This window comes from Harpegnathos saltator, unplaced genomic scaffold, assembly GCF_003227715.2.
Source record: "Harpegnathos saltator strain DR-91 unplaced genomic scaffold, Hsal_v8.6 scaffold144, whole genome shotgun sequence".
In the NCBI taxonomy this organism is placed as follows: Eukaryota; Metazoa; Arthropoda; class Insecta; order Hymenoptera; family Formicidae; genus Harpegnathos; species Harpegnathos saltator.
In genome coordinates this window covers 485,561-512,789 of record NW_020229922.1, presented here as the reverse complement: position 1 = coordinate 512,789, position 27,229 = coordinate 485,561, and the positions used below count along the sequence as shown (strand labels likewise).

General features: G+C 48.2%; 1 protein-coding gene across 1 annotated transcript in view; it reads left to right on the top strand.

The window, feature by feature from the left end:
• Nucleotides 1-3,193: 3,193 nt before the first annotated feature.
• The window catches only part of brat (tripartite motif-containing protein brain tumor), a 66,027-nt gene continuing 41,991 nt past the window's right edge, over nucleotides 3,194-27,229 (top strand). The window contains exon 1 of the mRNA XM_025308219.1: nucleotides 3,194-4,704. The gene's annotated coding sequence lies outside the window, so the exon portion shown is untranslated. The remainder of the gene's footprint in view (nucleotides 4,705-27,229) is intronic.

Sequence of the window (27,229 nt, the reverse complement as noted above, 5' to 3'; positions counted from 1 at the left end):
TTGATTCGCCTCATTTCGAACGACAGCACCCTGACCTCCCCCGCCTCGTGCGCGCCCGTGCGATAGCCCACCCCTCAAATCCGCGGCGAAAAGAAACCCGGCTGTTTGTCTCTCCCCCAGCTTTCTCAGCGGCTCTTTTCTCATGGGTGTCAGCCTACGTGAAATATTCTCCCCTCTGTACAGTAATCTACCTACCTTGATAGTATTTTCTTGCGTCACGAAATAACGCTCGAGTGGCTGAAACTCGTGCGTGCACGCCGAGGAAATCCCTTGAAAAATTGTGCACAAGAGGCGCTCCTTTCTTCGTTTTTAATAAAAAAACAATCTGCTACACAATTCGCGACACGACGGGTGCCGCGTATGATGATACATTACGCGGTATGTTACACGTATGATATATTTCGCACACGCGCGCGCGCGCGCACGCGAGTGCGTATGCGAATACGGAATAAGTGAGCGCGGGCAGATATTTGCGCAAGCCTGTGAATTTCGTCACGGAATAATTGCGATATTACTTGAACGATATATACCTTTGATTTCGAGCGAAAACCTTCTCCATTGCCGTTGCCTTTATATAACACACGGTTGCAAAATAATGTTTTCCACGTTACGCTCCGCGTGCGCGAGATGATTTTGCAATTTTTCACGCGTCGCTCCGTTTCGTAATCGCGTTTGCACCTCATTACCCTCTCAATCGTCCTCTCGACGTTTACTAATTGCATTACCGGTGTAACGAGAATAACGATATTTTGACGATATTGGAACGATCAGAAGGACATAAGAAGCGGCGGTGAGAGATGGAGACAGCGCCGCGAATAACGCGCTGTTGCTGAATTATCATGCAATACGTTAGACGTGTGCGGCAACAACACGGCAGAGCAAACACGCCGCGTCGTCGTTGTGGCCGACGAAAGGAAAGCAAAACCGTGATCTCCACGCAAACGGAAAAACCGCGGCGCGCAGGAAATTTTCCCACGGATGTGAAACATTCCCTCGCGCAACGGCCGAGTAAAGTTTCCCTCGCTATCCCTCCTCATCTTTACCTGCTGGATACACGCATCCGACACGCAACGACATGTTCTCATGTCCGTGTGTAGCCGTCGCACAGTGGGGCCAGATGACACTTTCCAAAATTTTCTAGAGACCTGAATTTCCAACCGATCATCGACACCAACGGATGAGGTTGATCCTGAATAAATTCCAAAGAGATCTGTCTAGCCGAAATTTTGAAAAAATTATCGGTTCAGGGTTCATGGGTTTAGGATTTGTCTTAAAAAAGTTTAAAGTACAGTGTCTTGGGTTCGACTTCCAGTGGGTTCGAGCCTATGGATACTAAATTCTGGGAGACCCCAGAACTTATAATCACTTTTTAGAAAACTCAGAATTAGATCAGAATAGAAAGCTCATTATGTCAGCTCACATTAAGAAAGAATTAAGCCATATGGATCCAATAAGTAAAAAGATGGGGAACATTGAACAAAACATCCAACCCTAACCTGACGGTCCATGAGCCCAAAGCTTATAAAACACAGCTCATAAGCCATCATACGGAGATAGAAAGTAATCACCGTCGACATTAGCAAGACCCAATGTGCGTCGCTATTAGATAGAAATAAGTGTCGAATAATGAGTATTTCACAAGTTTCTCGCGTTTAACCATAATTTTTCCTCTTTTGGGGTTAGTAATTCGAGAAACAAATTTTCTTTTAATTTTGGCAAGACAGATCTCTTCGGAATTTATTCAGGATCAACCTCATCCATTGATATCGATGATCGGTTGGAAATTCAGCTCTCTAGAGAATTTTCAACCAAAGAATGTCATCTGGCCCTACTGTGCGTCGTGCTGCAAATGGCTCACGAAACACACATTGTTACAAGATTTTCATACCGTTCATTCTCTAAGCGGCCTAAGCGCAATTTTTCATTCTCACTCGATATTCTAGATTCGGCGTACGTGACACCGCTTAAAGCGATAATTAATACTTTACGTGCGAGTCATTATGCGCATAGTGCATCGATTTACAAGTCAAATGAGATTTCGAGTTAAATGATATTCTCGCATCTCGTATCTACCGCTTTTTTCGCGGTAAAACTGCTATTTTTCGCGGAACTGCATTTTTTCCGAGAACGACCAGCAGGGAAGGCAAGAGGAGAATCTGAAATAACAATCGCGGAGATAATTGAGATCCTTGGTCGCCGGCGGAAAATGCAATGTCGCGCAAAAATTCAACGGAGTCGAATGACAGGTCGTAAAGCAAGGGAGGAAAGGCCCTGAAAGACAATATGATAAGGCGTCACGTTTTATTGTGGTAATAGATAGGGGTGCTATCGATCCGTCGGCAACTACAGTGTATCATAGGTTATGGCATGGATAAACCTGTGTTCTCTCATCCGTAATTGGTTATAGTTTTACGTTCGATTGTGCAGCTGCCGCTTCAGCCCTGCATTATTTATCGCGAGGCGCCGCGCAAAATGCGCCTATGATGCGCGCTTATCGACAAAGTGGTAATGTCGATTCTATTACATTTATTACTAGTTGCGCGCACGCTGACGTCACCGAACGCCCTTTTCTACCTGGTGAATATTCGAATTGCCAGGCGTATGTATCGTCGCGTGTAAAAGTGAGCCTGAAATTGTCGCGCGACGAGAGAGAGAGAGAGAAAGACAGAGAGAGAGGGGGGGAGAGAGAGAGAGAGAGAAAGACAGAGAGAGGGGGGGGAGAGAGAGAGAGAGAGAGAGACAGTTCACCGTCTCTACGTCGCTGCGAATCTTCCTGACTGCGATAGATACACGTCGCACGCGCTCCAACGTCGCTTGCTTCGGTGGCGCATGAACGAAGCGGCTGCCCCGAAATTTGCAGATCAAGATCAAGGTTATCGTCCTGAACGCCGAGTAGTCACGCGTGCGACAGATCGATCGTTTAGCATCAGCGACTTCTTTCGATCCGGCCACCCGTTATGACGCCGGGTCGGGCGCCGCGTCGCGTCGCACCGCGCCGCGCCGCACCACGTCGCGCCGGGTTGATGCCGTGCGACGAGGGTGTTGCGCGCCGTCCAGGAGGGCGACGGGGGGAGAACACCACCGGTGATGGCGGTGGCGGTGGCGGCAACGGTGGCGACGACGGCGGCGGCGTCGGCGTCGGCGGCGTCGGCGACGGCGGCGACGGCAGCGGCAGCGGCTGCTGCGACGGTGGTAGTGGTGATGGTGGTGGCGGTGGTCGTTCGAACGTCCCCACCATTCACCGTGGCGTCTCGACGCCGTAGTTCGACTCGGCCTCCACCGTCGGAGCGTCCGTCTCAGTTACCAACAGACCGCGCGATTGCTCGCATCGTCGACGCGAAGTGTGAGAGGGGAGAGAGAGAGAGAGAGAGAGAAAGTGGGAGAGAAAGAGTGTGTGTGAGAGAGAGAGAGAGAGAGAAAGAGAAGAAGAAGAAAAGAGTGCGGAGTGTGCAACGTGTGTGCGTATATACGCGCGAAAGAGAGCAAGAAGAAAGGATCAAAATAATACGAGAGAAAGGTGAATCGGGGGAGGAGGTACTGAGAGAGGAAGAACGAACGAAGGAAGGAAAAGGACGAGAGTGAACTATGTTGCGAGTCGTCGTCGTCGTCGTCGTCGTGCCGCTCGGTCTCGCCTGAACAAAGAAAGATTCTCCCTCGGTTCTCCACGTCGAGGGTCGTTTCCGATCGACGAACCGTCGGGATCCTTCCTCGGGCGTCTTCGGTGCGACTCGTGCACCACGAGCGCGCACGAAGCGGTCAGTCACGTAGCAGCGGTCGAGCCGTGAGGAACAAAGGACGGCGGCAGGATCAGTGCGAGAGAGAGACGGAGTGAGAGCGGAGCAACGAGAACGGTGTCCCGGCGTTTCGCGCGCGCGTCACTCGCGACAACGACATCGCGATATCCGAGGCGAAGGCCGCTGTTGCGTCTCCGATCGACCGAGATCTCTCGATTCGATCTCGAGATTTCTCGCGCCGCCGAACGACGCGAGCCGTGATACGGTTCCGAAGGAAGATACAGACGTGCCGCGAGTTTCGCGATAAAGAGGAGGAATCGCGAAGTCCGTCGCATCCGACTTGTGTGCATTGTGCGTTATTTTTTGATTTTTTTATACTTTTCTATCCCAACGATCCCCCGAGTGTCGAAAAAGAGGAAGTGATCTCGAGAGAGAGAGAGAGAGAGAGAGAGAGAGAGAGAGAGAGAGAGAGAGAGAGAGGAGAGAGGGGAGAAAAAGGAGCGGTAAACGTGTATCTGCTCTCACGCATCCACCGCATCATTGTAAAGGACGCGATTTGTGAGTGAAAAAGGGATAGGCTGATGTATGGCCGTGCGTTCGGTGGAACGGTACGGTGAAAGAGAAACGAAGAAGGAGACAGATCCGGATTTTCTGGCGGTGTAGGTACGATTACCCGCGCGACGAACCGGCGACCTAACCTAACGACGACAACGGTCGAGAAGCGCGCGCGAGAATCGGAGAGAGCAGGTCTCGACGTGTGAAAGGAAGAAAAGAGGCAGAGGAGGTGAGACGGGACGAAAGTGAAAAGGAAACCGTGGTCGGCTCTCCTCCGGATCTCCTCCTACGTTTATTTGACAACGTCGTTGGTTTCGTGTGACATGTGCCACAGAGTGAACTACTACTGAAAGAGAGAGGAACTTCCGAAGAAACGACAATCTTCGGCAGCACGCGGATTATCCTCGTATTTACGGTGAGTTCCCTGCGCGTGAGAAATGTAGTTTGGTGGAAAATCGAGTTCCCAGAACGGTACCTCGGATTCTCGTGTTCGGTGTGCGCAGCTGAATCCCCGGGGTGCGCGATCAAAATTAGTCTCTACGGGGTGTCGCCATCGGGACACAGTGTTAGATTTCTCGAGGAATTTGCCGGTCGAGCTTTCCTCTCGAGGAAACTCAATCCGATATGGCAAAAATTGTATGCGAAAGTGGTGTGCGTGCGTGCGTGCGTGCGTGCGTGCGTGCGAGTCCCATAAACGCTCTCGCATTCCTTCTCCTTCTCTTGCAACATAGTGAAAGAATCAACGTACGAAGATATTTAACGTTAGGGTTGCAGGGTAATTATTGAGCCATAAAAGTAAGAGTAGACACGACGTGGTCTTTGAGAGCCATAAAAATCTAGCTGGACAGGACGACCATTTGGCCATAAAAATATAAATGGCCGGTATAAAATTTCGTTTTTCTCGCTTCGTATATTTCGTGAGAGCTTGAACAAAAAATTTTTACTCGAGGTCGGAGCTGATAAGTAGTATCAAGAGAAAATTAAACAGGCACGAGGCACTAATTTCTGACCAGATGTTTATCTTCGAAGACTCTTGGAATTTTCCAGTCACGTCCAGATACGCGTCCCATACGATATCGTTCATTGTTTCCTATGCTCAAATATCCCACGTAATTCACGACCGTACGTGCGTCATCGACTTTACGTTAACATTTGGTAAAATCACTCGAGACACCGCGTTAAGCTCCTCCGTGTTTCTTTCACGCATTAACACATCACAGTCTCCCGTTCGTGCGTGGAGCCTTATATTTTCATTCGCTCGCGCGCGACTTCTCAATGACGAAATTTCACGGCGGCGTCTCTTTTGATCGTTAAAGAATCCCCGGGAACAACGACACGCTCGAATCGCTCCCTTCTCCCTTCTCCTGTCCTTCGTACATTGTCGTCGCGCAGCTCACGTATATAATCACGTTTTCCTCGCTGCACGATCGTCTTATATATGCGGCCCTGAAAGGAATTCCACAAAGCTTCCAGAATAGCGTTGTCGTATGAGTCGAGAAGCATGCTGGCGAACGAACGAGCGAGCGAGCGAGCGAGCGAGCGAACACGCGAGTGAGTCGTCGCCGATGTTTGTGTATCGCGCTTCTGTTTATTGCTCCTTCGACTGTAAACAGGAGCGTTTACGCGATCGGCAGCGTGAGACCTCAGCGTCGGGTTCCTCGAGGAACGTGTATAGCGCTATGGTATACGCGATCGTAAAGCGAACGATTCAGAGTTACTCGCGAAATTGTTTCTCTCGCCGAGCTTCAGCAGCAGCTGCGCTCCTCCCCGTAAGTCCTCTTGGCGAGCAACTTTTGCACCGGATTGGCCATCGCGGCGCGGACTTTTGCGGATTAAAATGCTCGCATGTGGCGATACATCGTTTCATTGGAAAAATTACATTTGTGACGATGTTAATAATTATTGTATTAACGGCTTCCTTGCATAGGGGAGAGCCCGTGACAGCTTCATTAGCGAGACAAAGTAACCGAAAGGGCTCGGATATTTTATTAAAAAGAAGACGTTAACTTCATTTCCCTTTGTCGTCCTTCCTACTTCTCTGTCAATTGACAAAGTACACTTCGTCCCCTTCAAAGTCACATAAATCTAACGTAAAGACTGTCAGTCTCCCCCCGTCTCGCGGACTCTCCAGGAGTTACGGGCTACGAAAGTTATAGTCGAGACGGCCACATTTAGCCCTAAATGTGCGGTGAGGACGCTGGGCCTTTGAGAATCGCCGCGCGCCGCGTCATGAAGTTAACCGCGTTTGTCGGCGGACGCGTTTGCGGAGCACCGAAGGAAAGTTAATTAGACACCCGTTCGAGAGCGACGTTCTCCGCGCGCCGTTGACAGTGGTTAATCATTCAGAAGCACGGCTCGTGCGTGTCGACACGATATTTCGGAATTGCTGCTTCCGGTAGTTTGTAATTTCACCGACGCGACGCGAGAGAGCGCGGTTATTATTGCAGGTTGCGCTCGAAGAGAGCACCGAGATGTGCGTGATCCTTCGAGTATGGAGCGCGAGCACGAGCATGAACTTTGTTTTTCCTTGCCCTTTTTTTCTTATTTTTGTTACTTAATTAACGTATATTTAATAGAGCGGTAATTCACGTGGGACGGGATGCAATAATAAACGCTGTTCTTCGAGGAAATTATCGACATTTCCTGTGGAAAAACAGATGACTCGCGATTGCGTAGTTGGGAAATATCCAATAATAGTTGGGATGGCCATGCAGACGTAATTTTTTTCTTTTCTTTTTTTTTTTTTTCCATGAAATATTCCCCAAAATTCTCTCGTACTCGTACTGTTTGCTGTTCGCGCGTTCGTACGAAATAAAGTCATTCAATGTGTCAGTCATTATGTGTCACGTCCATGGACCGTCCATTGATTTCCCGTAACACGACGTCTCCATCGATGGACGTCGTCGGAGAAAGAGCGGACAATGTATGGGTCGCTCGAAAGGGGTGGCAGGGAGGGATGAAAGTGGAGAATGGAAAAAAGAGATCGAATCGAGTAACATCAATTTTCTATAGGACAAGCAAATAATTAAATTTCTGTCTCGCGCGCTGGCTTTCGAAATCAAATCGATCTCTGCCGTTTATATCCTCTTGTTTTTATTTTCGTCTCCAGTCTCTCTTTCTCTCTCTCTCTCTCTCTCTCTCTTTCTCTTTCTATCTATCCCTCTCTGCGGATAACTGAGGAAGTTGCCGATTCAGCAATTAAATGCACCTCGCACGTGTAATTCATCAGGGCAATTAGGATTGGGTTACACTAATCACGGATTATCACCAACAAAAGTACTTTTTATCTGACGAAATAATTGAATGGGTTTGCCGTGAGTGAGGAGAGCAGAGAAACATGTGTTTCACGAATATGTAGCCACTATCTCGGAGATAATTGCTTTTAGGAAGGGAAAGCTGATGGACTGAAAGTGATTGATAACGTGAGAATTCCGAAAGTCCGATAAATTCAAAGAGGAAATTGTTCGATAACGGAGAACATTCGATTATTATATCACGACACGATAATTATGTTAATGCGGACAAAAAGAAGTAATAATAATACGCAAAAGCTATCATTACTTCTCTCTTATTTATCATGTTTAATCATCCAATGATTCAATTAATTTATCGTTCTTCCGTTGCTCTCTCTCTCTCTCTCTCTCTCTCTCTCTCTCTCTCTCTCTCATATCTATCATAATATTTTCTTATTAAGTATTCCGGTTAGTTTTGGGGGTTCACTATAGGTGGCTGTAGCTACAAATCTAGAGATATTTTAAAAGGTGGTACGTAATTTCAAAGCTTAGACATTTCTATAAGTAATTCAACAAGTGCATTTGTAAACATAACCACATTTTTTAGTGCGATTGAAAATGGAACATAGTAAAGAGCATTTTCGCCATTTATTATTTTGCCGCCTTGCTTCGAGAGAAACGGCTGCTGAAGCCTACCGGTTCATCTCTGAAATCTATTTTGAATCTGCTCCATCAGTTAAAATATGTGAATACTGGTTTCGACGATTCAAAGTGGTGATTTTGATTTAAAAGATAAAGAACGTTCGGGTCAATCAAAAAAATTCGAAGATGCCGAATTGCAGGCATTGTTGGGCGAAAACTCAGCTCGAACGCTTCAAGAATTAGCATTAAATAGATTGGTAAATCAACCGTTTCTGATCGTCAAAAATGGTACAGATTCAAAAAGAAGGCAAATGGGTTCCACATAAATTGGCTATTCAGAGCCGTTCAACTATTTGCACTTCATTGCTTTTTCGTTACAAAAAAAGTGGTTTTTGCATCAAATTGTAATTAGTAACGAGAAATGGATCTATTATGATATTATGATAATCGTAAGCGTAAAGAGTCATGGATAGGTCCAGGCCAACCATCGACATCGACTTCGAAACGCAATATTCTTGGAAGTAAGGTTTCGTAGACGATGTTTCGTAGATGAGAAGCGTCGTGTATAATAAACTGCTGAAAGCGAATCAAGCAGCTACTGCTGAGCGTTATCAGCAACAATTAATCGATTTGAATCAGAAACGTCTAGTAATATCTCAGAGAAAATGCAAAGTGATTCTTTTTGCACAACAACGCACGACCATACGTTGCAAAAGCAGTTGAAGATACGTTATTGGTACTTCAATGAGAAGTCTTACCACACGCTGCGTATTTACCAGACTGTACTCCTTCAGATTATCACTTATTTCGATCGATGCGGCACGGCCTTGCTGACCAGCACTTAAAAACATATGAAGATATAAAATAATGGCTCGATAAATGAATTGCTTCGAAGGACGAATTTTTTTTTATCGAGGAATTCATTTATTGCCAAAAAATTGGGAAAAAGTTGTAGCTAGCGATGGGAAATATTTTGATTAAAATATAATTTAACGTCTCTACAAAACAGACTTTTTTTTTGTTTTTTTGCAAATAACCAATTGGAACACCTAATACATGAATTGATTGAAAATTTATTTCGATGATAAACAGAGTTTTATGTCGTTGACACGTTCGACGGGGACAAAGAGTTTTTATGCGAAATTCTTCAGTGCTCGCGCGGACAAAATCGCCAATCTGCGCGAGAGGTTCAGAAATAAAATTCCTAAAAATAACAATTTATCCGCGCTATTATACTGCGCTGCATCAATGGAACGCGCTATAAAACACAAGTAATTTCGTGCCATTGTGCGAAATTCGCGACGTACCGAATGGGAGGTTTCCGTCGCGGAGATTTTTATTTTCCTCGGCCGTTTGGATTAGCGATTTTCCGCACGTGTGATAAAACAGAAAGCGACGGCACTTAGCTCGGGCGCAGAAGGATATCCGATGAGTCTCTTGATAACGACTCGTTAAGCTCGCTGACAGGTTTGTGGATTGCCCGCTTACCGGCAAAGTGATACAAATGATTCTCGCTACTCCATACTCGTGAGTCATTTCGCAATCATCGAATGTAAAGTAACATCTCACTTCCAACATAATCGTGACATCAGCCAGCTGGAAGTGTTACAAGAACGGCACAGAGTCATCGTTTCTGCGTGTAATTTTTCAGCCTGTTCCAAATACGTCTCTATTTTCTCGTATGCTCTTCTTTTGCCTCGCAGGAACTCGCTCGGCGCGATTATTAACGTCCCACGTTATTACGGTTGCTGTTTAGACTCGATTACCGCACACGCACGCACGCGCACGTACATTTTCGGAGATTAGAAGGTGCGATAATTCCCAATCTTCCTGCACGTTTATCAAGCAGGACAATTAGCTGCATTATATCGCGCTATCGTCCGTTAAACGCGGTGTAAAGCCATGTAATGGACGCAAATGCTCTTTTGAATAATACAGCGCGGTTAAATTTTACACGGCGAAATGGCTTATCGCGCAAGCACCGAATTGCTCAAACGACGCGCGCTCGCACGCCCACTTTTTAGCCGATTCCGTCATTGGGTAACGAGCCGATGTTATTCCATAAAAATTGTAATTTGGCGCGGCAGTCGAAATCACACGCAGCTGCGACATGTGCAGCTGCGTGTCGCCTCTTCACGGATTTTTGACGTTCCGTCGGACGATCGGATCGGAAATGTACGACACCTTGCAAAAGAGTTAACACGCACGACATATCGACAACACGCGGTCGTGCAGAGCCGTGTTTGCTCTTCGCTCCGCAACGAGCAAATTTTCTTGACCGAACGTGACTCGTTCGCGTGCTCTCGTGTTTAGAGGCGTGAGCGAGCCTCCGCGCAGGCTTATGTTAATATTTGCAGCGCGATAAAGCCGACGCATAAATACCTCCACGTCCTCTATGCGGCATTAAAGTGTCATTGCGATTAATGCGTCATGCGGTATACGAGCGCGTAATCGCTTTTCGTTACGTTAAGGTTTCAGTGACACGTCGTCGCGCCAATTTCGCGTCACCCGTTGGAAACAATGTCGTCGTTATAGTCATCGTCGTTGTCATTGTCATTCTCTTCTTCCTCTTTCTCGTCGTCGTCGTCGTCGTCGTCGTCGTCGTCGTCGTCATGACAGAAACGAAATACTTTTCTTAATTCGCGCCGTTTCGCCTGGGAATAGCGCGGCTACGACAGAGGAGGATCTAAGGAGACGCATGTTACGTGACGCCTCAAAAAGACCGACTCACTCCTAGTTTTTTTCTCTTCATTCGCCGCTGGCGAATCATTGGCGAGAGCGATTTCAGCAGATCCGCGGGAATTCTTCTAAATTCGTTCGATTAGTAGCGGGTCAAAGTCCCGTCGGCGTTAATTATGTATGTAAATATTAGATGTGGGTTCGTGTCAAAGTTTCAGCGAATCATCGCCGTTCGCGTCATCGCGGTATCGAAACAAGACACTGCGGCTCTGACGTCAATTCGGCGGACGAGATTTCATTTCAGCGGTATTTTATCCGCAGCGGCAGAATCAGATTTAGCGAGGAGGCTTCACCGCCGCGCCGCCGCGCCTCGCGGCGAATTAACGTTTCGCGTGCGAATTATTTACTCGATACACGAGAATCAGCTTGTCGATGCGTTAATCGTTTCTACGTTGATTTAGTGTGCGTCTCTGGGAAATGTATTCGGGCGTTATTACGAGAAACGCGTAATTGTACACATCGCGTTTGCGGGCGCGCGCGCGTGTCGCGAATTTCGCGAATACGCGAGACCGATTCGGCGCGAAGCTCCGGCAGGATCAAATAAAGCGATCGCGTGAAAGCACGACGACAGCACGAGCCCGGCGAGGTAATTTATTTCGAGAAGTCTCGCTCTCTCGTAATTTTATTAGTCTACGCATATGGTGCGTCCCTCGGATGCAAATCACTTCGGTCGCACTTGGTGCGCGATCGGAATTACCGGTAATTATACTATTTGCGGCATGGAGGTTGCTTAAGCACAGTTTGCGTTCTCGAGATATCACTCGTCGCGCTATTAGCATAATAATATGTCGCATTCGTCGTCCCGAATGTCCCCAATTGGCTCCATCGGCTTTCGAAGACGAAAAACGCGCGCGCGCGCGCGTTGGATAGGGAAGGGAGCGGGGCGCGTGCGGTTTCGTATTTCGTTCGCGTTTGCTGTCCCACGAGAAACGGGGGAGGGGGAGGGGGACAAATAGGAGAGGGATAATATTTATAATAATCGCGTTTGCGTCCATAACGATCGGTGATCAGACGCGTGAATAGCTGCGGCGATTAATTTTTCATAAACGGCCAGTGCGAACACGAACCGCCTAATTGCCAATCATCGATCGGCTCTTTATCTCTCGCGGGACGTAACTGTTTAAATGAGTATCTTCGTCGTTTGCTGTCGATTTCGTCGATGTTTGTCTTCTTTTCTTTTTGTTTGTTGTCCCTCCCTCTTCCTCTCCTGAAGTTGATATTAATTAACACTTTGCGCGCGCGCAGTGGGAGCGAGCAGCGCGATTCGCCGCAGCGAGGTGAGATTAAATATCGACAATTGTTCGCGAAAACACGCGCCAAAATACGATGTCGCGAGCGCCTCGCTACGCAGAGTGGCAGCCGGTTTTTAGAGGACGATCGTCGTCGTCGTCTCGTCCAATTTGTCGCTACCTCGCGTCGCGTTCGATCTTGAGTGATTTTTGCCCGTGTAAGGCTATCGATTGCGTCACTTCTTTCAAATCGGCGGCGCGTCGACAACAACTTCTTTTTCTCTTTCTTCGTATCTGGTGACGTGCAAATTATTCTCCTACGGTGGATATTTGGACATCGACCGCGAGAGGTCGCGTCGTCGCGACGACGATGACGACGACAACTACGCGTCCCGTCGACTCGAATCGAAGAGTGCGCGTTTGCGAAATAGAACCGCGGCGCGTCTAATTGAGGGGGATTACCTTGCATGAAACCCGTTTCTGCGACGGCCCACGTGCCTTATTTAGAATCGCGCGCCGCCGTCCGTCTGTCCGTGTGGACGTGTCTTAAGCAGCGAAAGTAAACGGGGTCTCTGTAGCCCCGAGAAACTCACTTCTCGGCGGCGAGTTTTATGCCCGACGTGCGCAGCGGAGATCAGGGCATATCTCGCGTGCGAGACGATGGTCGTTTTAGCGCTCGCACGTTACATAATTGCAAGTACGAAGCAGGGAGACCGATCACGTCCTACCGGGCGCAGTAATAGCGTAGGGCAACTTACTTTGTTACCGCGTTACGAAAGAGAGAGAGAGAGAGAGGAGGCAGACTCGCGACGTGCAATTGGATCGAATTTCCGCGATGTTTCTCAGACGTCTCGACGATCAACTGGATGCTGATACGTCGCCGATTCGCGATTCTTCGTGGATATTTCGCGCTCTTTATCCAGAGCGAATTCCCGGCGGCCGATCGCTCGATATTTTTACCGCGAAGTGATAATGCACGTGTCACACACTTGAAACAGCAATATCTATTCGATTGTGGACACGCGTGATCGTTGGAAGTTTAGCTATAAATGTTATATTGCGTATTACGTGCGTTTATAAAGTGTATTTTTACTGGCGAAGGGAGCGAGAGAGAGAGAGAGAGTGTCTTTCGTTCGGAGTAATCCAGTCCGACGAAGTTTATTCCTCGCGCATTACGATTCTGTTTGCGATTTGCGTCGCGCTGCGACAATCGCACATTTCTCGCGTATTTACGATCATTAGACAATTAATTATCCGTCGATTAACATCGGCACCTGCATTCATCGTGTGTTTAACGTTAAACCCAATGGTCCGCTCCTTCCCGCACGCGCGGGCACGCGCGCGCGTCCCAGGTTTTAACGGTATATAATACGTGCGCATATATTCACGGTAAATATAGGCTCGAGGTAGTCGTGTTTAACGCCGAATCGAGGTCCAGCTCTCGGGAAGACAAATGTGCGCAATTCGCGGTGAATTTCCGCCCGTGACGCAGATAGCGGACAAATTCTCAATATATAGAGAGGAGACCGAACGGCCGGCCGGCCCCGATTATAAATGCGCTGTTATCAAGTGTCGTTCGTTCGTTCGTTTGTTCGTTCATTCGTTCGTTCGTTCGTTCGTTCGTTCGTTCACTCGCTCGCTCGCTCGCTCGCTCGCCCGCGCATCGGGAACGCGCTCCGCGGCAAATAGCATCGAAAATGAGACGCGCAATTGCATATCCGCCACGTTGCACGTCTAATCGAAAAATCATGGAAATAAAGGTGAATTCCCATCGGGAATCGCGAACAGCGCGTCGTGCGATATTACCCGCGTCGCGGAATACACCGCGTTTGCTCTCCCGATATTCGCGGAATTTATACGAATATTCGCTAGTGCGCGCGCTCACGCAGAACGCGTCGGGAAATCATTTATCGTGTGTCTTTGAAACTTGGATGAGGCGGTTTGCCCGCGAAAAAAAACGGCCAGGTGTACTCTCGCTTGCGCGCGGGGATGTGAGCGTGAAATAAAGATATGCGACGGGGAATAGAATAACGTGAATATAGACTCGGAAATCGAGAATGCGTCGAATACGTAATCATTTTCGCCAACATTGAAATGTTTCTCAGAACCGGCTATATCTGCGTGCTATCGGGTCGCAACATTTTCTCTCTCTCTCTCTCTCTCTCTCTCTCTCTCTCTCTTTGTTTATAACTCAGGTGGCAGCTAAAAAATCCATTATACTAATCACGAATTAATGATAGCACGATCAGATACTAGACGGTCGGAGGGAATGACGGGCGGTCAAACAAGTAACATATACGCGCGGTTTAATTACCGTTAAGCCGCCGTTAAGTTTTTCACGCGGTTACGTTGCATAACCGCGATGCGCAGCGTGCATCCTTCTGACGTGCGTTTATCGCGTGTCATTCCCGACGTGCGCGCGCGCTAGTTCGAGCTCTGTTCTATTAATGATTCGGGACAAACGTTGGGGTTAATCTCGCGGGTTAATCCTTAACTGATTCGCTTTTCACTGCGTACAGCGCGCTCGAAGATACGATCTTCGTTACGTGTCGCAGAGAGAGAGAGAGAGAGAGAGAGGGGGGGGGAGGTTCGGTATTACATTCGACGCGGTGAGTTTGTCAGTTGCAACTGCAGCGAATTGCATTCCAACGATGATTAATCTTTTTCAACGCCGACTGGCAGTTCCTCCAGTCAGCATCGCGCCATCTCGCGCGCTCAGTCTACCCTGAATGAGCCCGTCGGTCAGCGCTAATAACTTAACCCCTTCCGTGGCACGGACGCACCGGTGCGTCCAGCCAAAACCGTGCCGTAAGTGGCACGGTTAAACATTTAGTGAATTTCTATATTTTGACCTCAAATTCGGCTTCAGCGACCAAAAAAACTGAAGTATACAAATGATTGAAAAAATCCACCCCGTCATTTTTTTGGGGCGGTTTCAGTGCATTTTACTGAATTTTCCTCTGCCACGGAAGGGGTTAATTAAAAGACGGCATGGATACGAAATCGCGTATCGCAGCGGAAAGCGCGCAGAGATCGCTCGTCGAGAGACAGCCGGCTGTTGAGACAACTGTAAAAATATCGCGATGTGATGATAACAACAGGAGTTTGCAGGATTAACCGAGAACTCCTATGCCGTGAGAAAGTCTGATAACAACGCGAGACTTGACGCACGACGCTGTCTGGCGAAGTGCGAGTCTCGTATTTAAGCGAGTTGGTATGGTATGATATGGTATGAAAATTATGAGATTTAATCGCGCCGGAATTTCCTGTGCTCCATGCATATTTTGTATTCTCCTAATAGCGACGTTTCGCGAAGTCGCCTTGTTTCTCTTCTCTCTTGGCATCATACGAGTGCGAATATTAAAAGCCGCCTTCATACAGCGAATCGATATTTCAAGAGCGAACTGGCGAACCTACGCGAGTCGATGGAAGTAAACGGTGTTGTTCGTGTTTAGCATTATAGATATTTTTAGGACTCAAAAAACGGCGCGCGGTTTTTGCGGCAAGATTTTTCGTCCGATTCAGCTTACCTTCGTTTATCCTTCTGCATTTTATCTCGGGACAAAGTAATAAGAAAGGAGAAGCGTAACTCGCGGCTCAAAATGCGGCGAATAATCGTCATTCTGATTAAGCGACGATTCTGTAGAATTACGCAATAACGGGATGCGGTGGCATAATAACTCATTAAGAATACGACGACGAGATAAGCGAGACGGAAAAGATCCCGCGATATAAATACGAGAGCGGGAGCATTTATGCCAGCTTCATTTCGACGTAATCGCGCGTAATTTCGCGATTTTTCCACGGCCGCCTTTTCTCTGCACTTTCGCTCGTTGTGTTGTCGACTCGTGCCATCTCGTCGTCGTCGTCGTCGTCGTCGTCGTCGTCGTTGGCGGCGGCGGCGGCGGCTTCTCGATCTCGCGAGAGTGAAATGCCAAAGTGAAAGGGTATGTCTTCCCGTGTGTGCTGTTACCTCACAACTCGTCGCGCCGGTTGTAACTGCTATTCGAGAGGAAGTCGTTAGAGCCGCGCGTACACGTCGCGTATCCGTCCCCATCGAAATGCCACATCGCCACCGTGTCCATATCTCTCAGCTATATTTAACTCTTGTTAATTTCTCGGAAATTCTCGAAAATCACGAGTGAAATTCAAACGCCACGTGAAGGAAGTTCGCCTCGGGCGAGCTCAGTCTCCTCACGAGACATTAATCGTTTAATAATAATACTTAACACGCGTGAAAAACATTCCCGTCCCCGATTTCTCGCGAGCGAAGTTTCCCCGCGCTGTAAGCACAGTCGTGCGTCGCTCTCCGATCTCCCTCTCCCTCTCTCTCTCTCTCTCTTTCTCTCTGGCGACGCTTCGAAGTCGCCAAATTAACGTCGCTTACGACTCCCACGATGCGACACACGCGGTCCGTTTGCGCCGTGTGTTTAAATGTCGATCGTACGAGTCGTCGATCAATGACGCAGCCGGCCGCCGATCGTCCCTCTTCTCGGCGACTCAACTCCTCGTCCGGTCGCGCTCCTCGCGTAATATCGCGTGCGCGTTGACGTAAAAGGGGGGTATCGCGTTTGGTCTCTCCGCCGAGGGCACGCTGTGTTCCACGCGTGTTCCACATCGGGCCATATGACGTGTGCGGAGCCGATTCGTCCGAGGCGCGCGAGATCGATATCGCACGCACGGCTCGCGCGCGTTTGCACGACGGTCTTTAACCCTTAGCACGGCGTGGAACCGCTTCGTCGTATAGCGCAGCAACGATGGCAGAGGAGGAGGGTGGATAAAATCGAACGCGCCGCGCCGCGCCGCGCGGCACCGCGAGAAACCTTCCCCTCGAAACCTACACTCCCGGTAGCGCCGAAAGTGACAGACATTCATGCGTTGCATTGTACTCGGCATTGTACTTGCCATCGATGACGAGAGTGTGACAGAGATCGCGCGAGGCTCACATCACGACGAGGAAACGACGAATCGCGTTCGTCGCGTTCTCGAGACCAATGTGGAGGTTGAAGCGATACAAAACACGCTCATCATACGTATAATTATTTATTAATTATTATTAATTATTAAAAAAATTATTAATTATTAAAAGCTGGCGATTTCCAAGCTGTGCGCTCGACGCGGACAGATGGATGTAAGCGCGAACGACGCATTTTTGCCGAGCCACGGCCGCTTTACACGCGGTTTCTCTAATATCGTAAACGGGCGATTTATCAGAAACGCACGCGATAAGGCCGGAAAGGATGTCAGCAATGGCGTGACGCGCGAAGCCGCAGTGCAACATTATATCTGTCGTCAGATATCCGGGATAACAGTGAATTCACAACGGGGATGATTTTCGCGAGCGGTGGGACGATCGAGGTGACGCGCTCGTCGACGAGCGTGCGTCATCTTATCGGGTTCAACGTGTCTTCAACTTCTTCCTCTGATGACTTTTCCGTGCCTCGCACACGCGACAAATTAATTAATTTGATTTTGTCAGCTCGGCGCGTGTAAACACGGTCGGATAGTCCATTCTTGCGAGAACCGACACTTTCCCACGCCCGTCGCAGGTGTATTATGTGTAATATGTAAATGCTGTTAATATAACTTGTCTCTCCTGACACGTCTCCATACACTCTCGAGAGTCTCACTCTCCGCGAGCAATCCACAATGACACTGAGAAGGCTCCTCGATGAATAGAATCGTGAATGACTCTCGGCGAGGATAAAAGTCGAAAGTTCTATAGGAATAAGAATGACTCGATGGTCGTACACTCGCGGATTTTACCGTGTGGCGCTACATAGAGTATAATTTCTATGAGCGGACAAACCAAGCTGACGACAATTTTCAATTGCAGCTTCAGTACTTCAGAGTCTTACTCGTCGCGAGGGTGGCTGCCGATAGCGCCTGCCTCGAGAAGACGTCTAGTTTCGTGTCTATCGCGTGCTTGAGAATTTTATTTCCCCTGCCAATGATCCTTGATGATAAGGATCTCTAAAGATCTCTCTCTCTCTCTCTCTCTCTCGCTCTCTCTCTCTCTCTCTCTCTGTATCTGTGGGAAAAATTATTAATATTTTGTAACGGATGTTCGTGTCAATGTTGATTCTCTGCAAGCTGCTGTCGAGAAGATCTTTATTGTTCCGCAGTCACACACGCATGAAGATATCGTATTACAACTGACTCAGCATTCTCTTTACTTATCTAGATTTAATTTCCTTCCCGTATGCGCTTGCTTCCCCGGTCTCGTGCAGCGCGCTACATCACATCGTCAATATCGCGGCGTTATTTCACCGCGCTTTACGTTCGTCTGTACGTTCATATTCTTATCGCGTGATATGTTCTCATCGTAAGTGGAACTCTGTTCGAGGGCATAAAAAAAATTGTTATTTCCGCACTCCGTATCTTTTGTTGCGAAGAACCGGAAAGATAAGTCGCTGCGCGACGATGGCCTCCGGCTATCTCTGAAAACGTGCCTTATTCGAAATACGGCGATTCGTAAACACGCGCGTTTACACCTCGCGCGCGCGCGCGCTCCTCGTAACGTTTCCATATACAATTACGTGACGCCCGCGCCCGCCAACTTTCATTTCCTTCACTCGCGTAACTTCGAGGTTAGTTAGACAATCTCTAGTAGCGCCAGAGCGGCAGACGTTAAAAGTGAAAGTATAAAAACGCGTGCGCGGCGGCAACAGCAACTACCGCCGCCGCCTCCTCCTCCTCTTCCTCTTCCTCTTCCTCTTCCTCTTCCTCCTCCTCCGTCTTCCCTTCTCTTGAATTTCTGTGACCGAGTTTACCTCGCTGTAGATCTGCCTTCGAGGCTTACTGACCTACGCGAGGTAACGGACCGTATTTTCACTGTACATTTAACCTTAAATGCGACCCTCTCTTTGAAAAGTCCCGCGTCAAATTTAAATTGAAATATTATACGCGCGCGCGCGCGATATCGATCGATATCAAGTCAGACGGCCATATTTGCGTTCTCTCTCTCTCTCTCTCTCTCTCTCTCTCTCTCTTTCTCTCTCGGCCACTCGGTCTTCCAAATGCACCACGTACTCGGCGGTGACAACGCGGCGACGATTGCGGCTGCAGCGGCGGCGGCGGCGAGGAGGACGAAATCCTCCGCGTGTTTGCCTTTCATACACATTCGTCATGTCCGGCGAATGCATCCGAGTGCGCGGTAAGCATTGTGTGGTGAGCGCAATCGCTGCCGTTACATCAATATTATGTCGTCGCTCTTCCGTGTACACGAGACACGCGTGTTGTTCTTGCCGAGGTGTCTCGACGAGCTCTCGCGTGCCACATAAACAGATCGTCGTAATTTTCCGCGACTAACGGTCGCGCGCGCGCGCGCGAAACTGGGTTAAGAACGGCCGCGCGGTCGGTCGATCGATCGATTAATCGCGCAAACCAGTCCTTTTTAATCGGCCGCGCCGCGTGCAGGATCCCGCAGTCGCTCGCGCGCGCACGTCACGTGCCGTGCGAGAATCGCACGAGGAGGAGAGAGATCTGTCTTTCGAAGCGCGCGCGTGTGATTTTCGTGTCGAAAACGCTGTCGAGCGTTTTCCGTACTGGTCTATCATTATTTTTAACGTTCAACCCCCGGAGAAGAGGGCGATTTCAGTTCACCGCTCTTTTGCCCCGGTCGCCGCGCTAACGCCGAGTAAACGTTTCGAGAGGTGCGCCGAGGAGAAAAATGGTATCTTGGCCTCTAAAGTGGAGACAGTTTGTGAATCGATACTGCAGAAAGAGAGAGAGAGAGAGAGAGGGAGGGGGAGGGTCTTGCGACCGCGATAAAAACACCATTTTCGTGTGATACGCCCGGCGGTAGCGCGCTATCACCGCCGAGGCTGATTTGGTGGCCATTCAAAGCTCCCGGCTGCGATCGAACGTACTCGATAATGTACGTGTCCTGAGGCTTCGCAGATTGCGACGAAACTTTCTAACACGTCGCGAGAGTGATCTAGGACGCGGCTGTTCTTTCCACCGTTTACACGGATGGATGCGCTTCGTGTGCTCGGTGAATTAATCGCCGCCGTTCGGAGCGAGCGCGGATCGTGGCTTTCGTTGGAGGTGTGTTTATATATATCGAGTGTACTTGAGAGAGGAGCGATTAACGTCGGGTAAGACAGCGCGCTGCGAAATTAATCATTGCGGGCTTAAAGCGCGCGGCTCGTAAGCTCCGAATGAAGGAAAACGCGCTGCCGAAGGGGGGGGGAGAGAGAGAGAGAGAGAGAGAGAGAAAGCTTCAGAAAGAATAAACAATGAAGCAATCAACGCACGGAGAGAGGGTATACTTTTATCCGCGAGGGAAATTGCCGTGCGTTCTCTTGTAATAAGGTGCTCGCGTAAGAGACCGCGGGTATTTATGAATCATAACATATTTCATTGCGCATCGAGGTTATCGGGCGGGGAAAAAATAGTGTTCCTCTTTCTCGCAAAGAAACGATACACCTTCGGGACGTTGAGCGTTATTAAAAGCGTGAAACGACCGTTCTCGCGGACGGTCCGCGTCCTTCTTTATCCTCTCAGGTAAACGCACGCCAAGAGAACGCGTATCTTATTTCTGCGAGTTGAGAAAGAGGAGAATGCTCTTTATGTCAACATCTTAATGTAGAACGTTTCTGAAAGGAGTCAAGCCAAGGAAACGGAGATTAAAGTGCTCGTCGCACTGTGTGTGTGTGTGTGTGTGTGTGTGTGTGTGTGTGTGTGTGTGTGTGTGTGTGTGTACATGCGCGCGCGCGCGCTTCGCCCCCGCCGCTGCATTTTGCTTTGTGCATTAAAACTTGGTTGTTTCTTGCTCTCTTCTGTCCCTCTTGCCGCTTTTTCTGCCTCTCTCCTTTCTCCGAGTGGGGCAGCGAGAGTGAGCGTCTTCTCGGCGAAATTCGCACAGACACCCGTTTGCCGCCGATTGGAAATTCACGACGGTCGATCGCTCGATTGTTTCCGCGCGATCACGGCGCGATAAATCGTTTCCTCACAATGCCAGGCTGGACCTTCACGCCTCGGACCTCGCGACCTTGACACGCTTTCTCTTTCTCCCGCGGTATCCACCCTCGCATTTTTCAACGTGAAATGCTGCCCGACAATTTTTTACGCGTTTCATTGGAATCCCGGAGAATTATATGATTTTCAGCCTCCTTCCTCGCTTTCCCTCTCTCTCTTTCTCTGTTCCCCTCGCCATTATCGAAGCGCTTTTAGTAGTTGCGAACGCTATTCGGACGCTCGGCGAAATGCATTCATCCGTGCCCCCATCCAGCTCTTGCTCGCGATTAATTACCATTAAGAGCAAACAAATACGCGTGTGTGAAGTTGGCGTCTCATTCGGTGGAAACTCACAATCTATTGAGAGTTCTGGCTTCTTTTTTAATAGTTCTATGGTTCCTGATAGGTTAAACAAATAGTTCCGCTAATTGAAGCAAAGAAACCGCTTCGGACAAACTGAGACGCCAATTTCACGCTGCGTCTCACTTTGTCCTACATGGTTTCCGCGCCCATACATTGTGAGATGTTGAAGAGGTGGATAGTTTTGAACATACCAAAGCATTTTCTAAAGACTTATGGGCAGTAGCATGATTATACGATTGTTAAATAAATTAAGATTGTCCGAGCGCGGCATACTTTGAGAGAATAGAATGACTCGGTCTATTCTCTCGAAGTACGCTGCGCTCGGGCAGTATTAATTTATTTAACAATTGTACAATCATGCTAATGCCCGGAACTCTTTAGAAAACTCTTTTTTATGCTCAAAACTATTTGAAAACTCTTGGAAAGGCCAGAACTAAGATTCTGATGGATAAACTATAGAACTATTAAAAAAGAAGCCAGAACTCTCAATAGATTGTGAGTTTCCACCAAATGAGACGCCAACTTCACACACGCAACAAATACGCTCAGCATTTCGCAGATTTTGTCTATAACTTTTAAAATTAATCAAGTATCGCGCTCGATGATTGGGGAGGAGGGGGGGGGGCGCTGAAACAATATTTGTGAATCCGTGAAATTCGAAAATCTCTCTTTCTCAGTGATAAATTTTATTACATATAATTATCGAGGATGCGGACGAAGGCAGATTAGTGAAGAGCGCAGAGTAATGCAGGGAATGGACGCGCGTTTATGCGTTTACGCGTATCGTATGGAAATATGGTGCTCGATGGATCGAACGAATGAAATTCAGGGGAACTCGATGGCTAACGATGTAATGTTGCATCGAATTACAGTCGTCGAATTTCGCCTCGCCTGTCGATTCCCCCGGCCGCTCGCGATGTTCGCGGCGAGCGTCGTTGCTCGTCGCGGCCGGCGACGATAAATCGCCGCTGCCGCTTCGTCCGAGCGGCTTTCGCGAGATGGAAAACACAACGTCGGGCAATTCGGAGTTGTTACAATCCGCGATGCGGGAGTGTTATTTTAGGATTCTGACGCAGAGCCGCGGCGCAAGCCTCTCTCCTCTTCCCCCCACTCTTCTCTCTCTCTCTCTCTCTCTCTCTCTCGCGGTAATATCGGACCGATACTTTGCTCGCGCGCGGTGTGCTCTTTTTTTTTCTTTTTTCATTGTCATATTTATTCGCTGCTTGCGCAGATAAATATTTCGTGATGGGGAAACGCGGGAGGGGGGAGGGCGGACGTCGATTCGGCGCGGCGCGTTTCGCGAAACCGACAATTAACACGTGTCACGGCTGATTCTCGCGAGCGAGTGTCAGCCGTCGTAACAAATTGTATCGTACGTGTCACGCACGTCCCTTTCTAATTCAACTTATTTCGAGCAATTTCGTCCGCATCGCGTTGAGAGCTGCAATTAGCGGTTTAACCGGCTCCAAATTTACCTCTGGCCTTTGCTACATTAATTACGTCACATTACACCCCTCATTAATCTTATTTCGTGCGCCTAATAATTGCGCGTAATGAAATTTATTACATCGCGAGATCGGCGAGTTTTAAATATTGCTCCTCAAAGCCCCCAATCACTAAACAATATCCCGGTTAATTGCCAAAGCGAATGTTAATGGACTCATTTGGGTGTTGACCTCGTCAGAGCGTATCATTATTTTTATTCACGCGAAATTGCTAATTACCGAATTCTATGTGTGCACTACGCGTCCGCATAATTGCAGGATAAACAGAGGCCAGACGTTGATCCTTTATCAGCGGCGGGCGGCGACGATGTCGGCTCGCACGCCGTACAATTATCCGAGGATGATCATCGGTCGGTTATTTTCGTCTTCACGTTCGCGTGAAATAGTTTTGTTTTTCTTTCTCAAGCGCGATAATTTTGATTGAATCGTTAAGATAAAGCCAGTGTGTTCAGTAAATGAAGCGAAATTTACTCGCGAGATTAATCCTGCGACGGCTCAGTTGCAAAACGCGCGTGCTCGCTCCGACTGTAATCGCCGATGTTTATCATGCAAACGATTATTCGCTGCAGGTATTTAGCAAATATGTAGTTCATATTTTATTGCTTCGCCATTTCGCGTATCGACCGGGTCGGCTGGCGGATGAACGAAAGAACGAATGCGCGAGGCGAGTGGGCGCGGCGAGACACGCGTTCCTTCCGTTTACAAACGAAACGAACGAATTTCGGCGTCACCGCGAGAATCGATACAGCGCGGACGGCGCAAAAATCGCCGGCGCGGGAGGAGAGCACACGATTTGAAAAATGTCCGCGAAATGTCAGGTGCACGCGGTGCCTCGTCGCGAATGTAAATTTCAACGATCCCGCGGGCTGTAACTGGAGGTTACAGACTATTACATGTGGAATTCTCGTGCCACTACAGACACTTTCGCGCATACACACACACACACACACACACACACACACGGAAAGTCCGCGAACACGTCATCGTCGCGTCATACTTACAGTGAACGGGTCAACCTCTTACTATACCAGCGTGCAATATACTGGGTGCTCCGGGTGCCTTTCACTCTCTGTGTCTCTCGATCGCGCAATTCTCCCGCGAATCTAATCTTACACGAATTTTTCCCGGGATTTTCCCGTTTTCGCTGTAGCGTGCGCGGAATATCCCCCCATTAACAGACACCAACAAGACGACAGGTAGGATGTCGGCTAACTCGGCTCTCTCAAACGCGCGTCGAGATGCTTGACATTTTTGCTCGCAATTAAGCATCGCGATAAGCTTGATTCAATTGCCGGTGTATCGCGTGGGAGAAAAATTACGCAATTTTTAATCAGCTTTTGCACATCACAAGGTATTTGCTGTATTCGACGAGAAAGGTTTATTGCTTTCAGGAAATGTTATTCATGTGAAACAAATAGACTCTCGAGTCGAACAAACAGATGTAGAGACAAGTAAGAGTCGCCAACGCTGTCGCTGTTCGAGCGAATGTTTAATATAGAAAGAAGTGTGCTTTTCACATTCACATTCAGAAAACGCGAAACGTCCGAACATCAGCGAGATGGCTCTCGCCATCTCTATTGTTTGTTTGATCGTTCTGTTATTTCTTTGCACAGCACACACATATCATCGACTGCTGCGCGAGATGTTATTCCAACGGGAAAAATCGCGATGCATGTCGTCGTGGGTTAAAACGTATTTAAGTGACACGCTGAATGGAAATATACTAACACCGTTTCTCTCTCTCTCTCTCTCTCTCTCTCACTCTCTCACTCTCCCCCCCCCTCCCCTCCCGATACCAAATAGAAAACGCACGTCGCGCTCATCCGGCGTCGCGCCGCGCCGGATGGGCGATATATCGACAGAAGTGTCGATTTAATTCCCATCGTTATTCTTTATCTAGCGCCACCCCGGCAGATAAGCGCGCGCGCGCGCGTTCGATACGTAGCGAGGGGTATCCCTTCCGAGTTCCTTTTTTCGCTGTATTAAACGAGGATCGTTAAAAGTAATAAACCGCCGTCGCCGCCGCCGTCGTCATTCAGTCGCGTAGTCGGACGCGAAATTATCGCCGGAAATGGCCTCCACGTTTCCCAAGTCCTTGCTTCGGCTTTTATCATTTGAGCCACGCACGCGGGGCCAGGAGGAGGAAGGGGGAGGAGTAGAAGGCGTTTGTCACGCATGTGGCTGTTGAGAGGAACTCGCGCCGTAGGCTTGTCGGCGTTCTCAAGAACGCCGACAAGCTCTTTCTTCCCTGCTTCGACCTGAGTGTCTTCGACGTTCGCAACGACGACGTTGTCAGGGACGCTTAATTTCAAGTATATACAGCGAGAAACGCGTCGTGTGCCGATGGAATAAAACTTCATTTCATCGTTACCTATTGAGATTCTGATCGATGCGCGAATAATAGACTGGAAGTCGATTAGAAGCTCGTCAGCAGTCAGTTTACGTAATATTGTTTTTCCTGCTCTCGTCTCTGTTTTTATCAAAGACAAGCCGACGGAAATAGCCCATTCGGAGGGTTCAATATTAATGCGATGATATAACGACGAGTATGCGTTTTACACACTCGAAACGCGTTACCGATAGCTTTGATTTATTATAACCGGTTATTCCGAGCGGCAACACAAATTACGGTGGGAATTTGAGAGTCGAAAGACGACACTCGTACGAGCGGAAAATTAATAGCCTCGGCAAGAAACGGCCGGGGAAAGAAGGAAAAAAGAAAGGAAGAGAAGAGACAAAACGGGTCTACCGTCGTAGAATCTCACGAGGCGCGCGCGCGCGCGCGCGTGCGAAAGAGAGAGAGAGAGGGGCGGGGGAGCGGGAGGGAAGATCTACCGTAGGAAATTTTTTGTCGGTCCGTCGGGGCGTCGGAATAGATCCTTACGGCGGACGTCACGAGATCGGAATTTAAATCACCAAACGAGCGCCTCGACGAGAGATTTGGTGTCGCAGAGGCACGAATGTGTGCCGAGCTCATTAATGCGGAAGGTCACAGACGAGAGTGGATATCTCGCTTTAATATTCCGAGGATGTTACCGCGTTTCCGGTTAACCAAAAGTGAGAACCGCCGATGTTTCCTCGAACGAATGACTGGGTCTTCGTCTTCTTCCATTTCTCTCTCCTTCTGTCCTCCTCCCCTTTTCTCACGCTGCTCGCAACACGCTCCACGCAAGTGATCGATCAATCGATCGATCGGACGGAGACGTGCGCGGTCGCAACGTCATCGGGGGGGCGTCCCGTCGAAGTTGCAACTTTGCGCACGGCTGCAGTTTCGTCTTGCACTCACGTATTTTCTCGCGACGCTACGTGCTCCGAGCGGTGTTTAATGAACGTTCAGCTTTTTGCACTAATATAGCGAAAGAATAAGCAGGCACTTTAAGTGAAGCATAAACACTTCAAGTTTTGTCTGCATCGTGCCAATTGTGTGCCAATCGCACCGGACAAGTTTGTATGTTTTACTGTCGACCGGGATGTATTTAAGAATAATTCGATATGTTCCCACCTTGCGAAATAATATCCCTTCTCCCGAAACTCTACATTCAACAAGCTGGAAAACGAATTGGAGACTCAATTGCGCTTTGTCAAGACACTCGATACTGCAAGTTAATAATCGTAACAAAAGTACACAATATTTTCCGTTAAGGGAGCCACCAACACATTGACACGTTGGGACACGTCCTGTTAATCCTAGTCGATGGTTATCGACTAGGATATTTTTGTTACCTCCTGTTACTCTAGGACGGGTGAATTTTCACTTATAATTTTTTTTTCATTATTTTTATCGAGTATACGTGAACTATAAATATTTGCTAAAAGTTTGTAGCAATATGTAAAACACATTTGAATTATATGCAATTTTTTAGAGGAAAAATAACTTCTCACTGTAAAAAAAACTTTTTTCGGTTTGAACGTAAATGGTTCAAGATATATTTGTGAACGTTTAAAAATTTTTTAAAAAATATAAATAAAATATAAAAAATGCAATAAATTCTTCTTTTAAAAAATACAAAAAAAAATACATCAACTTTGCGTCGTGTAATTAAATTTACTTTTATCCAGTAAAAAATATCGGCTGAATTTTCCTCTCCATCCTAGTGTTTAACGATTAATGATAATTCGTTTTCGACTCGGTATTCTCCCAGATATTCTTGCTGAAATCATTCCTAATCAGGCAAATAAAACCACCGCAGTTTGCGAGTGATGACAGGCCTCCGGAGGAAAGTCACACGTCACCCGGATACACGGCATAACATGGCAATCAGCGTGTT